We start from the raw sequence: 13,412 nt of genomic DNA, 5'->3' as shown, positions 1-13,412 counted from the left end.
GCTGCATTGACATTGAGGATTAGCTCTCTGTGGTCGCACACCACCTGCACATTAAGTGAATGGTAGACTTTGTGGTTCTGGAAGATCTCGGGATTGCTGTGAAGTGCCCGCAAAGCTATGTGGGTGCAGTCAATGGTGTCCTGTACCATGGGGAATCCCACTATGCTAGCAAAGCCACATGCACGCTCATCCTGCTTATCTCTGGTGATGGAGAAGGAAATGTATTCACTTCTCCTACTGTAGAGAGTCTCTGTGACCTCCCGGATACAGCGATGGATGGCGAACTGGGATATGTTAGGTATGTCTCCTGTTGCAGACTGGAAGGATCTGCTGGTGAAGAAATTGAGGGCGATGATGACCTTGACTGCCACTGAGTTTGATCTGAGGCTGCAGGTCTGGTTGCAGGAGATGGCAGAGTTCTGTGACCACCTCCTTGATGAAGCGAAGCCTTCTAATACACTGCTCCTCGCTTAATTGGAGGTAGGAGAAGTGCTCTCAGAATACCCTCGGAGGGTAAGGCTCTCCTGTTGAGAGCCCTGATGGCCCCCCTCCTCCCTTTGGCTACATCTTCCAGTTTTTCTTGCTGCCTCCGCTCCTTCCACCGTAAAGCCTGGAAGTCGAAGTTGACTGCCTGTTCAGTGCACATTAATGTAACCAAATGTAGCAGTTTGATTATTTTAAGAATAAATTTAGCACTTTTTAGTTGCCACAACACTCCTGATACAAAATAACATTGAAATAACAGAATGAGACTGCTGCACTCAGTGAAACTTACAAGGAAATACTTAAACACCACTAACCTACAGCTGCGACTCATTACTAATGATCCCTTTAAATAACATCCAGGGAGCCAGCTTCCTGTTGCTTCACACCAGTTCTCCGTCGCTGTTTCCTCCAGGCACTAAGGTAGTTAGCGATAATCAATTTTGCACATTGAGTGCTTAGTGAGCGTTGCACACTCACTGACATCACGATCCACCTGGCATTGAGGCTACTGGCGATAACTCTTAGTGGCGGCGGTGTGCAGCGTTCGATTTACCTCGCCCCGGAGATAATGTTCTAGTGCCCCATTAATACCTTCTGCTGGTGCTAACATGAGGCGCTAAGGTACCAAATTTTTCCGCCATAGAATACAAAAGCAAGGAAGTTATGCTAAACCTTTATAAAACATTGGTAACGCCTCAGCTAGAATATTGTGTGCAATTCTAGGCACCAGACTTTAGGATGGATATCAAGGCCTTGGAAAGGGTGCAAAGGAGATTTCCAGAATGATAACAGGGATGAGGGACTTCAGTTATGTGGAGAGATTAGAGAAGCTGGGCTTGTCCTCCATAGAGCAGAGTGGGTTAAGGGAAGATTTAATAGAGGTGTTCAAAATTGAGAGGTTTTAATAGAAGCTGGCTTAGAAATTTGGCTCCGGAGCACTCGATTTTTCAATGCTGCAGGCGGCGTTTTGCATCCAAAATGGCATCCGAGGAGCATGTGCAAACATCTGGTGTAGGCCGCAGTGGATGCCATTTTGGTGAGGTCGTTTGAGTCGGCGCAGGGAGCGTGCGCCGGAAGTACGGAGACTACACAGATTTAGACATCAAACTGCGTGCAATGCTGATTTGATACCAGCGCTGCCATTTTTGACCTCCACACTGGAACTAACACCCTTTCTTAACCTCCCACAGCTGAACATGTGTTCAGCAGCATGAAGGACCCCCCACCTGCGGTATTTAAAGGGATCATTAGCTACTTACAGGTTAGTAGCTGATGGCTTTCTACTGGCTATTGCTGAGTCTGTAGAAGTGTTTGATGCTCTCTGCAGTTACTTGAAGTTGCCTAAAATCTACAGGGAGTGGCATGGCACATTCTCAAGGACCCAGAGACCAGGTAAGGCCTCAGTGTCGGCGGGAATCTCGAGCGGCAGAGCAGGGCTATAAAAGGCCCCAGAGACCAGATAAGGCCTCAGAGCGTTGGCGGGAGTCTCGAGCGGCAGAGCGGGGCTATAAAACTCCCCGGAGACCAGGTAAGGCCTACCAGTCTCCGAACTCTGAGGGAAGGAGAGAGGTAAAAAGTAATCCAAGTGTGACGTCACCAGAAAGCGGGTAAGTGATTGGTTGGTAAGTATTTCTCTCTTTTTTAAGCTTAAACTCTGTGGTTTATAGTTTCTAAGGTGCGCTATTCATCATCTAGAATCGGGGCAGAGGGTATTTAAAAATAATAATAATAAATTTAATTAATTACATGGAACGGGAGATCAGGTGATGTGTTGCTGCTGCAATATGTGGGAGCTGGTGGACACCATTGATGCTCACGGTGATCACATTTGCAGTAAGTGTTGGCTGCTCAAGGAATTCCAGCTCCGTGTTGAAGAGCTGGAGTCCGAGCTTCAAACACTGAGACACATCAGGGAGGGGGAGAGTTACCTGGACTCTGTGTATCAGGAGGTAGTCACGTCAATTAGATTAATTAATTCAAATGTAGTGCGTGGCCAGGGTCAGAATGGTGTGACTAGAAGCGAGGCAGGTACGGGGATCCAGGAGGTAGTGTTGGAGGAGCCGCAGTCCTTGCTCTTGTCTAACAGGTTTGAGGCTCTTACTCCCTGTGAGGATGGGAACAGGGACTGCGGGGAGGATGAGCAACCTGGCCACAGCACCGTGGAGCGGGGGGCCATTCAAGTGGGGGGAGTTAAAAGAAATATTGTAGTGGTAGGGGATAGTATTGTTAGGGGGATAGATAGAGTTCTTTGCAGCCGAGAGCGAGAGTCCCGAAGGCTGTGTTGCCTGCCCGGTGCCAGGGTTAAGGACATCTCCTCTGGGCTGGAGAGAAACTTAGAGTGGGAGGGGGAGGATCCAGTTGTCATGGTCCATGTTGGTACCAACAACATAGATAGGACAAGGAAGGAGGTTCTGCTGAGGGAGTTTGAGCAGCTAGGGGCCAAATTAAAAAGCAGAAACACAAGGGTAATAATCACTGGATTACTACCTGAGCCACGTGCAAATTTGGCTAGGGTAAATAAAATTAGAGTGTTAAATGCGTGGCTCAAAGACTGGTGTGGGAGAAATGGGTTTTGCTTCCTGGGACACTGGCATCAGTACTGGGACAGGAGAGAGCTGTTCCGTTGGGACGGACTTCACTTGGCCAGTGCTGGGACTAGAGTCCTGGCGAATCGAATAACTAGGGCTGGAGAGAGGGCTTTAAACTAATTAGTGGGGGGGAGGTTTTAAGAGAGCAAAAAATAAAAATTACAGTTGAGAAGGCAATAGGGCAAGGTAGCAGTGGGGGAATTAAAAACCAGAGCATGTCAGGATGGGACAGAATGTATAATAGTAAAGTAGTAAAAGGGGTAAAAGCAGGAATAAATTGTCAGAAAACATATTTGAAAGTTCTTTATCTGAATGCACGCAGCATTCGTAACAAAATTGATGAGTTGACAGTACAAATAGCTACACATGGGTATGATCTTGTGGCCATTATGGAAACATGGCTGCAAGATAATCATGACTGGGAACTAAACATACAAGGGTATTTGACAATTAGGAAGGACAGACAGGAAGGAAAGGGAGGTGGGGATGCTATGTTAATCAAGGATGGAATCACTGCAATAGTCAGAAATGATATTGGGTCAAAGGATCAGGATAGTGAAACAGTTTGGGTGGAGATAAGGGGAAAAAGTCACTAGTGGGCCTAGTCTATAGGCCTCCTAACAGTTGCAAATCTGTTGGTCGGAGTATAAATCAGGAAATAGTTGGGGCTTGTAATAAGGGAACAGCTATAATCATGGGGGATTTTAACTTTCATATTGACTGGACTAATCAAATTGGGGATGGCAGCATTGAGGAAGAGCTCATAGAGTGTATTAGGGATGGGTTCCTTGAGCAGTATGTAACTTAACCAACCAGGGGGCAGGCAATCTTAGATCTGGTCCTGTGTAATGAGACAGGATTAATAATAAATGTCCTAGTAAAGGATCCCCTTGGAATGAGTGACCATAATATGGTTGAATTCCAAATTCAGTTTGAGGGTGGGAGAGTTGGATCTCAAACCAGTGTACTAAGCTTAAATAAAGGAGACTATGAAGGTATGAGAGTAGAATTGACTAAAGTGGACTGGGAAAACAGATTAAAGTGTAAGACGGTACAAGAGCAGTGGTCTACATTCAAGGAGATATTTCACATCTTTCAAGATAAATATATTCCACTGAGGAAAAGGGGAGTAAAAGAAAAGACAGCCATCCATGGCTTAGTAAAGTAATAAAGGATAGTATTCGACTGAAAACAAGGGCATATAAAGTAGCCAAATCTAGTGGGAGGATAGAAGATTGGAAAGCATTTAAAAGCCAGCAAACAATAACTAAAAGATTAATTTAGAAAGGGAAGATAGATTATGAAAGGGACCGAGTGCAACATATCCAAGTTTGCCGACGATACAAAGATGGGAGGGAAAGCAGTGAGTGAGGAGGACATAAAAAACCTGCAAAAGGACATAGACAGGCTAAGTGAGTGGGCAGAGATTTGACAGATGCAATATAATGTTGGAAAGTGTGAGGTTATGCACTTTGGCAGAAAAAATCAAAGAGCAAATTATTATCTAAATGGAGAGAAACTGCAAAGTGCTGCAGTACAAAGGGATCTGGGGGTCCTGGTGGATGAAACACAAAAAAGTTAGTATGCAGGTGATCAGGAAGGCCAATGGAATCTTGGCTTTTATTGCAAGGGGGATGGAGTATAAAAACAGGGAAGTCTTGCTGCAGTTATACAGGGTATTGGTGAGGCCACACCTGGAATACTGCGTGCAGTTTTGGTTTCCATATTTAAGAAAAGATATACTTGCTCTCGAGGCGGTTCAGAGAAGGTTCACTCGGTTGATTCCAGAGATGAGGGGGTTGACGTATGAGGAAAGGTTGAGTAGGTTGGGACTCTACTCATTGGAGTTCAGAAGAATGAGAGGCGATCTTATCGAAACATATAAGATTGTGAGGGGGCTTGATCGGGTGGATGCGGTGAGGATGTTTCCACTGATGGGTGAGACTAGAACTAGAGGGCATAATCTTAGAATAAGGGGCTGCCCTTTCAAAACTGAGATGAGGAGAAACTTCTTCACTCAGAGGGTAGTAAATCTATGGAATTTGCTACCCCAGAAAGCTGTGGAAGCTGCAACATTAAATAAATGTAAAATGGATATAGACATTTCCCTAGCAGATAAGGGAATTAGGGGTTACGGGGAGCGGGCAGGGAAGTGGACGTGAGTCTAGATTCAGATCAGCCATGATCCTATTGAATGGCGGAGCAGGCCCGCGAGGCCATATGGCCTACTCCTGCTCCTATTTCTTATGTTCTTATATTACCTGGCAAGGCTTTTGCTCAGACCAGTTGGCCCCAGACATGGGGGCAATAGTTTGTGTCCCCTTTGGCCTGCAGGGTGACAGGAGAATGAGCAAAGGCGACAGAGCAGGAAAAGCTGCTAGAAGAGGGAGGAGGGGGAGTAGGAAGTAAAAAGAAAGACTTGAATTTATGTAGCGTCATTCATGACCTCAGGATGTCCCAAAGCACTTTACAGCCAATGAAGTACTTTTGAAGTGTAGTCACTGTTGTAATGTAGGAAACACAGCAGTGAATTTGCACACAGCAAGGTCCTACAAACAGCAAATGTGATAATGAGCAAATAATCTGTTTAGTTATGTTGATTGGAGATAGATATTGTACAGGACACCAAGGATAACTCCCCTGGCCGCCTTCAAAATAGTGCCATGGGATCTTTTACATCCACCCGAGAGAGCAGACAGGGCCTCTGTTTAAGGTCTCGTCTGAAAAATGGCACCTCCGACAGTGCAGCACTCCCTCAGTACTGCACTAGAGTGTCAGCCTAGATTTCTGTGCTCCAGTTTCTGGAGTGGGGTTTTAACCCACAACCTTCTGACTCAAAGGTGAGAGTACTACCAACTGAGCCACAGCTGAGGAAAAGGAAGTGGAAGAGGAGAAGGAAGGGAGGAGGCAACCAGCACTGCCCATTTCTACCCGGGCTTTCTGTGATTGATTCATTCAGATGTGGTAGTAGTGAACGCATTCCCTATTCACCAACAGTCCCACACCTTACCTTTGCTCTCTTAATGACCATCACAGAGTCCGCTTGGCCAAAATTCTACTATAAAAAGCACCACAAAACAAGCATTCCAAACCAAATTTATAAATCAAACCATTGCAATATTTCATACCAAATTCAACTAATCACACTTGTGCATTACCTTCGCACCTGTCTTCCACGTGCCTTTGCCAGTCCTAGTGCTCCTATGTAGTGCTACCCCAGTGGCTGCAGTATGGCTAGTGGAAGGCTGCTGGCTTTCAGTGGGGGAAACAGTAGATGGCCTTGGAGGATGACTGTAGTGGGTGGCGGGTGGCGCGTGCGCCCAGTCAGTTATGCCCCTGACTGTTGGTGAGCAGTTCAAATTGCTCCCACGCCCCTGGGTTCTAGACACCGGACTTAGGTACAGGCGGCGATGTAAGAAATAGCTGTTAGATTCAAAGATGGGTTTTAATTCTTAGAATAGAGACTGACAACATGCAACCGGGAACAGATAGCATAAATGCCAGCAAGGTCGAATATCAAGCATCAAAAGACAAATAGAAGTGATAAGGGAATCGTAAAATGCAAAACATCACAGGGTGGTGGGATAATAGACAAAAATGGAGCCAAAAAGTCATAATGTGCTTAAAGAAACATAACAAAACATTCCTCAGAAAGATAAGAGGGAGGCTTCATCAGCCATGCAGAAAGGGACGGTGAGGGATGCCTTCCTGCTTCACAATTGGACAATAGGATGGGGGATCAAATGATTGACACCGGGTGATTACCAGCCCACCAAAATAACTATAAATATAGACGACCGAGAGAGGAAATCAGGCAGTCAGGGGCGAAGGCTTCCCCAAGGTGGCCTAACACCTTGGTCAAGTTTAGCCTCTGAGGTGGCTGATGGCCTAACACCTCCAGCAGCTTGAGAGATGACCCAAAGGAAGTGACCGCTGCAGCAGACTGCAGGAATCCACCCAATCCGAGACCACCGTACTGCCTCCTCATCTGTCCGGTCGTGGCATTCCGATTCGGGAGGCGTAGATCACTCCTACTGTCAGGGGTTGTATGTCTATTATACTCGGCTTAAACCATATGTAATATCTGATTATGCTTTAAAACTGTAGCTCTTTAATAAAAGCCTTGCAACTTCTAAAACCCTGTTGGGTAATCTGTGTGAGCCTGTGATCCTGAATCTTACATTGGTGTCAGAAGTGGGATCACAGAGTTAGGAGTTGTGGGGGTGACCGGAGGGACCAGTCAAACACGCGTGATCGTTGCTTAGACTGTGTATAGTGTTTTTTTTTTCTCTGAAAGAAGGGAGCGGTAAAGAGCTTGTTGAAAGGTAAAACCAAAAATACAATGGCGTTGGCATATCACCGGGAACAGTTGATAGATAGCCTGAAGGTGGTACAGCATAAAGTGCAGGAGAGAGAGGGAGAGATAAAGAAGGAAAAAGATCTAATTTGCAGGCTAGCTAATCTGAAAACTCAGCAAAGGAAGGGAAAAAACAGGGATTTGGTAAGCCAGGCAAAGCTGCTGAGTTACCGATTTTAAAAAGGGGGAAAAAAGATAAACTTTAAGTTGTACCGACATGGAAGTTATTAACATCTGTGCCGAGACAAATAAAACACAAGATTGCTGAGTGAAAGGAACCTTACAAACTGAAATTCTAGCATTTTTTTTAATGAAAATGTGTGTTAAAGTGTGAATGTTTTCCTGATTAGGAATGTTTAAGAAGTTGCAGCATTTCTTTTGTCTGAAAAGTCTGTCTTTAAAAGAGAGATTCTGTTATGTGTGTTTTAGCTCCACCCACTTCTCTGTGTTAAAAGCCTTTAAATCTTTTGTCTTGTCTTGGATTTTGGAAGTTTTAAGAATGTGCGAATAAGATTGTGCCCCAAGAATTAAAAAAAAATCTTTGAACTACAATTTAAATGAAGCTGGTGTGTAAAAACTGAGAAGAACAACAAAAAGTTTGTTGAACAAAAGATTAAGTTTCAGTCTAAGATTTAACCTTGGAGTCGTGGTTGCTATGGTGAAATCTTCTAAAGCAATTTGATTTGTTTAAATGTGAAAAACTAATTTTTCTCCAGTTATATTCAATGTTTTTACAGTATTTTGGAAAGTCATCTGAAGAAACGACAATAAGAAATATGACGCAATTTACTGTTTTCTGCAAGAATGTGCTATTTTGTTTTGTTTTCTGTTCTGTTCATGTTTAGTTAAAGTGTGAAAACACAACTGCCTTTTTCGATCGGGAAAGTTTTTTTTAAATTTACGTGAAGTAACGTAATTGCGTGCGCCTGATAATAATTTGCTCCACCTTCTTAAAATCCTGCAAAGGAGTTAACCCTTCCCACTGACAGCTGTTTAAGTTCACCAAGCAACATCTTTAGTATGAAATTTAAAGATATTGAACATTATTAAATTTAAGTTTCCTAATTTTAAGTTAATATTTCACCACAGTGACAGAAGGAAAATTATGATTTGATAAATTAACCCCTTGGGCTCTAAGCAGAGTCACAATGGATTATCTTCTTTCTTTTGTTATATGGAAATTACCTTGTAAATTAATTGCAGCACTTCTGCCTCTAATTCACAGAAACCCCACAGTGCAGATAGAGGCCATTTCGGCCCATCGAGCCTGCACTGACACATATCCCACCCGATCCCCGTACCAACACATATCCCACCCTATCCCCGTAACCCCACGTATTTAATCCCCCTAGCACTAAGGGTCAATTTTATCATAGCCAATCAACCTACACATCTTTGGACTGTGGGAGGAAACCCACGCAAACACGGGGAGAACGTGCAAACTCCACACAGACAGTCGCCCGAGGCCGAGATTCGAACCCGGGTCTTTGGCGCTGTGAGGCAACAGTGCTAACCGCTATGCCACCGTGCTGCCTAATGTTAAAACACTGTGTAAGCCACCTAGCCTGAGAATTACTTGTTTCTGAAATTGGAAATGGAGGATAAGTTGATAGAAATGAAATTGAACAGTGTCAGTTCAATAATACTGCTGTTTGGATTTTGGGATAATTTTGAAATGACAAAATGGACTCAGGCACTATATATTGGGTTACTTTTGGGAAAATAAAAGATCCTCTAAAATAATGATAAATAAAAAGTGTTAATAATTTGGGCCAAGTGAGAATGTTTGATCTATGTTTTCAATCTTAAATATTGTACTGGACAGTAAAGTCCCTCCAGGGCACATGAATGGGATATGAATGATAATTAATGGGATGTGTAAAATGGAGAGAGGACGTGATTGATGGTGCGAGATAGAAACAGGAGAATTACACCACCAATTGAGAATTTTCAAAACTTTCTAGTGAAAGTCAGGAAAGTGTAGTTAAGAATAGTAAATTGATAGCTTTCTCTTGGAGACATTTGTGTCCCTGGCTTTAATGAACTTTTAAGAAAACTGAATTTGATAGTCTGGCCACTACCCAAGACATCAGGACCATGCAGAGGAAGATCTCCAGACGACTACAATCTTTCGATAAGATACCTGAAAGCCCGAGAAAGGTTTGTATCGGATGGCACGTGTGGCATGATATCGAGATACTGATATGAGTGTGCAAATGTGATTCGTTACGTATGAAGCAATTACCATCCAGGAACATATGTTGAGTTTGCACTGAAGAACGGTTCTCAGACATGCTCAGTTACTTGACAACAACAAGACATGAAATGGTTAATGTGGCTCAGGAGAGCGAGACAACTTTTAAAGCATTGACACATACTCCATCGAGAAACTATCTAATTAATGAAACAATCAGAATAGAGTTAAACACACTGGTACCTGTTAGAGGGATTAAAATTGAAGTTGAAGTGGAGAGTTACATGGAATCTGGATTGGTACAATCGAGGGCTAAGGAGAAATCATGATTAGTAAGAATTATCCACAAGATGGATAAGAGTAAAAGAGAGAGCTGGAGAATCTTTTAAGTCAATGATTTGTTGATTAGACGTGAAACTGTAATGTCACTTGAAATGATTGTAAGACTGAATTTAGCTGTGACTGTAATAATTGTGTTTTGTAGGTAACAGAGCATGGGAAAAACCAGTACGAATCCAGTATGAGGTGGTTTTGGTGGTGCCTCTTGTGTCACTACTGCCGCAACTACCATGCTTTATGGGTCTAACAGGACCTGTCCCATTCGGATACTCAGATACGACATTCCCCTGTTGTTTGAGGGTTTCACTGAGCTCATGATGTGACTGAATTACTCCCTAAAGCATTTTTATGTTTTGGAGCAAGACAACTCGAGAATGAATATTGAAATTGACAGCATAGGGAACAACTCACACTGGTGGGATATTGGGCGTAATACATCAGCACACCCTCAGGTTCTTATTATTTCACATGCTCTGGTAGTTATCCAACTTGTAATGATAGTGTATTTGATATATGTAACATGTGTAGTAAGACTTTGATACATAAGCCAATTGGGTACTCATGCCCATGACTAACCAGCACTAACTAACAAGTTAATTGAGCACACCGAAAGAGAAGATCCGAAGCAATGTAGAGGAGACCCAAGGTGGGGTAACATCAGGAAAGATAGAAGAAACAGAGGATGCTCCAGGCGGGACAGAATTGGAACACCGGAACGTTGAATTGAATTTGAGTAAGGGGTCAGAGGTTGCTCCTTCTCCTCAAAGGAATGGACTGTAATGATGGGGGTAATCTTCATTTTCAAGACTCCCTACTAACTAACGCCCAAGTTGAGAGAGCAATAAGAGCTAGCTAGATTAGTCAAGAGCCGATTGTGAGAAGTCAATAAGGATATTTCCTTCTCAAAGAAGGGAATTGTAAGAAATAGCTGTTAGATTCAAAGATGGGTTTTAATTCTTAGAACAGAGACGGACAACATGCAATCGGGACCAGATAGCATAAATGCCAGCAAGTTCGAATATCAAGCATCAAAAGACAAATAGAAGTGATAAGGGAATCGTAAAATGCAAAACATCACAGGGTGGTGGGATAATAGACAAAAATGGAGCCAAAAAGTCATAAAATGTCCTTAAAGAAACATAACAAAACATTCCTCAGAAAGATAAGAGGGAGGCTTCATCAGCCATGCAGAAAGGGACGGCGAGGGATGCCTTCCTGCTTCACAATTGGACAATAGGATGGTTGATCAAATGATTGACACCGGGTGATTACCAGCCCACCAAAATAACTATAAATATAGACGACCGAGAGAGGAAATCAGGCAGTCAGGGGCAAAGGCTTCCCCAAGGTGGCTACGGCCTAACACCTTGGTCAAGTTTAGCCTCTGAGGTGGCTGATGGCCTAACACCTCCAGCAGCTTGAGAGATGATCCAAAGGAAGTGACCGCTGCAGCAGACTGCAGGAATCCACCCAATCCAAGACCACCGTACTGCCTCCTCATCTGTCCGGTCGTGGCATTCCGATTCGGGAGGCGTAGATCACTCCTACTGTCAGGGGTTGTATGTCTATTATACTCGGCTTAAACCATATGTAATATCTGATTATGCTTTAAAACTGTAGCTCTTTAATAAAAGCCTTGCAACTTCTAAAACCCTGTTGGATAATCTGTGTGAGCCTGTGATCCTGAATCTTACAGCGATACAGAAAGACTCGAGTAGACAGGTGGTTCGGTGTAAGAAAACCAAGATTTTATTAAAACAGAAACGAAAACACAGTCTTAAGAGAAAAATTACTGTTAGAGAACACAATTACAGGCTGTAACACTACAACTATACTTATACAGGGAATGGGGAACACACAGCACATCAAGGGAAAAACAATTACTTTAACAATCCCCTTATCCTTATCCCACCCCTATACCTAACAAGATTAAGCTATGAGGGGCCAGGAATTCATGCTCACCAATCCAAAGCAAAACTTGTTGTTTTAGCAATCGCGATTTTGTCCTTTGGGGTACTCCTTCGCCACGTGATCTCAGGGCGCGGTGCTGGAGCTGCTGCTGCGACACACCTTTCTTCTCCTCAGCTGCCATCATCGTCTCATTATGATGGGTTCTCTTCTTCTTCTCCCTCGGGCAGTCGTCGGCGGTAACGATGCGTCAATGAGACGATTAGCAGTCTTTACTGTTTAGATTTCACTACCCAAACGTCAAACACAAGTATATTCATTGTGGCGTGGACACCTGTGTTGCAGTGTTCAACAAGGTCTTGCCAGCTTAATTGCGGGGTTCACCCAACCAACTTAGTCTCACTGTCCTCAGATACTTCCTTCCTCGAGTGTCAGCTTATAACTCGGCGCTCGGGTTTTTAAATTAATACATCTTCTGCTGCCCTTCTCTGCTCTTGTCGGGTCTACCTTACTCTTCGTCTCGCCTCGTTTCCTTTGCCCTCTCTCGTGGCTGGGTGTCCTGGGTGACTTTGGACTCGCGTCTCGTTCCCCTTCCCTGCAATTGGTATGGATGTCCTTGGTTGCAACTTAATGTGGGGAGCGAGAAGAGAACCCACCACGAGGCCGGTGCTCGAGTGCAAGCGGCGGTAGCCCAAGGCCCGACAAGAGTCGAGAGACAAGACGCAAGAGACGAGAGCGATTGGTACTAAGGGCCTACGGTTATACTCTTTTCGATGGCCCCTTATCTACGCGCCAAATCAGGTTAGTCCGTTGTTTCAATTTTGGCGGGCTGTTTTAAATCATTGCACCAATCTAAAATAACTGTTTTTAGATGGCCGTTTATCGCACCTAATGGCCTGATGTCCGGGCTGTATTGTCATTAATGCATTTTAATCGGCCTGTCCAGCCTCAATGGCTTCCTTAAGCTGTTTCTGATTATTTATGCGGACAAACTAATGGCCTCCTGTTTAGGCCTAACTGGGTTGATCTGTTCCAATGCATATTCAAATGTTTGCTTAGCTGTCTGGCCCTCCAAGCACAAAAGTCCTTTTCACAGAAATGCATTTTAAGTTTCGATTTCCCAAAGCTGCTTGTTCTGTGCTGCAGAGTTCAGGCTTTTAAAATCTTACAGGCTTTTGGTCACGAGGTGCGGACGCCATCTTTGGGTACCCTTTTGAAATTGTCCATAAGGTCCCTTTAATTAATAACCTTGGGGAAATGTGGAAATTTTGTGAATCCTACATGACCTCGAGTAGCTCTGGGCCTAGAAGGCCTGGCTTCAAACTGCAACACCTCGGCATGGGTGGCAGCAGTCTGGGCTGGCTGGCTGACAGGCAACAGCAAGGGCACTGGCGAGATGGCAGGGGTGGGAGGACGAATGCTGTCATCCTGAGAGAGGACAGTAGGTTCATGCTCCAGGGAGCCACTGCCACTCCCCCGGGGCGGCGCCTCAGCAATCCTCATAATCTGTTGGAGGACAGATTGCTTGACTGATGTGACA

Source organism: Somniosus microcephalus, chromosome 2 (assembly GCF_052327205.1).
Source record: "Somniosus microcephalus isolate GS21.2 chromosome 2, FLI_Smic_1.0, whole genome shotgun sequence".
Taxonomy (NCBI): Eukaryota; Metazoa; Chordata; class Chondrichthyes; order Squaliformes; family Somniosidae; genus Somniosus; species Somniosus microcephalus.
Note: the sequence above shows the minus strand (reverse complement) of the source record.